The sequence below is a fragment of the Dendrobium catenatum genome, unplaced genomic scaffold (genome assembly GCF_001605985.2).
Source record: "Dendrobium catenatum unplaced genomic scaffold, ASM160598v2 fragScaff_scaffold_772, whole genome shotgun sequence".
Taxonomy (NCBI): domain Eukaryota; kingdom Viridiplantae; phylum Streptophyta; class Magnoliopsida; order Asparagales; family Orchidaceae; genus Dendrobium; species Dendrobium catenatum.
The window spans coordinates 1,724,315-1,728,148 of record NW_021319234.1 but is presented as its reverse complement, the minus strand read 5'-3'; positions in this window follow the sequence as shown (position 1 = coordinate 1,728,148).

Here is a 3,834-nt window from a genome sequence, read left to right as displayed (position 1 = left end):
TAGGACTGTATAGATTATGATTTTGTTGAAGATCCTGAGTATTATAAATGACTTTTGGGAATGAATAGAAATATTTACTTGATGTTTTGAATTATAAATTTTGTTAGACTGTTGGTCACTTATTGATGACTATAGATAGCTCTGGTAGAAGATTGATTTAATGGATTGACTGAATAATTCTTTCCAAGTTAGATCTTGGGGCGTCACACATCCGACCACCATCACAGGATAACGGTCTTTTAGACCTCTGTCGTCTACCGACTGCAGTCATTTTGACCACCATCACCAGACCACAATTCTTCCAACCATTATAACCCGAGTAAGGCCTTTTTGACCTCCATCGTCCACTGACTATGGTCCTTTTGATCTCCATCGCTTGCTAATTACGATCATTTTGACCACCATCACCACACTATGGACTTTCTAACATCCTTTGCCCACCGAGACCTTCAATGTATGTTGCTTATGGTACTTCTAACAACCGTCACCCGATTATAGTCTTTTAACCTCCGTCGTCCACCACCGACTACGGTCTTTTTGACCTCCATTACCCACCGAATACGATCCTTATGACCATCATCACATGACTACATTCTTTCTGACCTCTGTCACCTAACTACGGTCCTTTCGGCCACTATCACCCTAATGTAGTCTTTGAGATCTCTATCGCTTGATGATTATGGTCCTTCCGACCATATTTAGCTGACTATGGTATTTTCAACCTCCGTCGTCTGACTGCAATTCTACCAACAATCGTCACCCGATTACTATCTTTTTGGCCTTCGTCGCCCGCATAACTATGGTCTTTCCGACCACTATCACCCGCCTAACTAAGCACATTCACCCGACTACGGTATTTCCAACCAACTTCGCCTAATTACGGTCCTTCCAACCACCATCACTTGATTACAACCTTTTTGACCTTCATCACCTGATTACGGTCCTTCCAACCACCGTCACCCGACTATGATCATTCTGACCTACATCGCTGCTGACTATGATATTATCGATCAAACGAACATATCAATCAACATTGATTCTTCAAACTCCCACAATATAATGCACTTTATATGATGTATATTTGCTACTTCGAGGTATGACCTTCCCCCCAAGGAATTGTCTCATTTGTAATTTAATGTAAATACTAGTGGATTCATTTAAATTGAGCAAGACCCATGATTTTCCCTCCTTTTAAAGGTTCTCACGTAAAAACTCTGGAGTCACTTATGAATGCTACACCCCTCTTTATCAGCTGACTGTGTGTTGGATCTTCATACAAAGCTAGGACATTAAACTTTATGTTTTTTTTTACTGTCGCAAAAGCTCTAGGACGCAACAAACATCAATTACCTTAATTTCTGAACAATTAATATTATGCGGTTGCAATGAAACATATTTTTTTGGAGAATCGTTGATATTATGAAATGCAATGACACAACACACTATTTCATGATCATCTGTGAAAGCAAAAAGCATCAGGCAATAACTACCACCTTGAGTGAACTAATATGGTTAGCTTATATATTGTATGACATTGTCATTTCCACTTATTCATCATCACTTTTATTCTTTGACATTGGCATTTCCACTTATAAAGGCAATAAAGAGTTTATACTTTCCCTTTTCTTCCTCATGGGTTTTATGCACTGAGATCAATGTACTTTTAATATACAACACCAAGTAGCCATAAGTTGAGATTTAGGCTTTGTTTGGGACGACTTTTTTATTTCTTTTTAAAGCAGTTTTCTAGCACAAAAAATTAAAATTTTGTATCAGAAAATTGCTTTAAGAAACAGTAAGAAAGTCGCCGCAAATGAAAACTTAATTCGTATTATACAACATATATCTTAGTTACATTCCTATATTCTTGATATAACATCAAAAAATTACCTTGATCGAGCACAAATCTTGAGACAAAATCAAGTTGGAAACTTCAAAAATTAATTCGGAAACCATCTCAACTCCGATTTCAGCAAACTTATAGTTGAACTGAGCGTCTCAGAAATACAAACTCAACGACACCAAAGTCGACCCAACTGAGCTCAAATGAGTCCAAATCAAAGACCATAAGTACACTTGGAAGATTCAAATCATAATTTGGATTACCAAACAATTTCCAAATATGACTTACTTATAGTCGAATCATGCGGATCGACGAGACTAATCCAACAAGCCAAGATCGTTGAATTCTGATATCATTAGAGCCTTCAAATGCCTAATAAACGATCTACGATCAAGACATTCAACATTGGCTGTCCATTCAAACTACTTCTAATTCACCCATGATCTTCCATATATTTTCTGGTCATGTCACTCTCATAAAACTATAAATAACTCATCATTTCTCTTAAGTGGGGATCCAAGCAAGAAGAGAATAAGAGAAGATAAGGAATAAAAGAAGGAAGAAAATGAGGAGAAGGAAGAAGCTCCTCCTCGACCACCGCCGAACTTTCATCCGACAGCCGACTGACGTCTGAATTAAGCAAGGAAGCAAGATGGGAAGAAAGAAGAGAAGGAAGAAGAGAATGAATAGACTCCTCCTCGACCACTGTTGGCATTCCTCCCGAACTCCAAGTGACACCGGGGTTTTGCCCGACCTTCAAGTGACGCATGAGTTTTGCCTGGTCACCCATTATCTATGGAATTCTGATATCTCTTTGTAATTGAACTTCAACTCGAGAGTTGTAATATGATCGCCCTCAATTTCAGGAACGAGTCAACCAGTTGTAACTTAATCAAACATGAGTGGAATCTTATCAACTGGGCGTGGCCCCTCGTTTTTTCCCTTTACAGGGTTTTCCACGTAAAAAATACTAATGTTCTTTCATCTTCTATTTGTGTGCTAGATATCCATATAACGCTGAAACGAAAAATTTTTCAACTCTATCGCCGCGTATATTCAAGCCCGCAACAATTCTACTTCTTAATCTTCAGTAAAGTTAGATCAAATTTCTACTAACTCCACTGAAGAGGTTCGAGCTATGAAATCAAGATAACTCGTTTAACTTTATTTCATTTATTTCATAGCTAAGTAAATATCTTGAAATATATATCATTTCTTCTAATGTGTGAGTTATACTACCAACTTTGCCCTCCAACACTCATTTTATTTATTTATTTTATTTATTTTTAAAATAAAAAGAAAAAAAAAAACTCCAACACTCATTTTACTAAAAACAACTCTTTTTAGTTGCATGTATATTAAAATTTTCTTAATTAAATAAAACATAAAAAATTTCATCATTAATGTTAATCCCCTCACACAAAGCACTCATTAAATTATAAACACATTAATTAATCATTTACATAATTGTACTTTTAAACTCAATTATTAGTGCCAATTAGTCTAATTGATTTTTTTAAAAAAATATTTATGACCCTTTGGTATTTAAATTTTCTTTTGAAGCTCGGTCAAAGGGGACCAGCTTAACGTGCTTAAAGCTGCATAAGGAGCCCTATAAAAAAAGGTCAAAAAAGAGAACTCTTCCAGTATCAGTATCCAATTCACAGTGTAGCCTTTTGTGTGGCTATCATCAATAAATAATTTAAGAAATAAATAAAGGGTTAAATTTTAAAATTGTCCCCAATTATTTATATATAATTATTTTATTTTATTCAGTCCCTCAAATATATAAAATTAATTCAAAATCGTCCTTTTAAAATTAATTTTATATCACAATTAAATAAGAAAATAATTTGGATCAATTTTATATAATCGAAAAAATAAATTTGAGAAAGGCAGACTAAAAAAGCCGAATAATTGGGGACTGATTTGAAAATTTTTAAATAAATAAATAATGGAAGGAGAGGAAGTTACAGATCTCTTTGAACTGC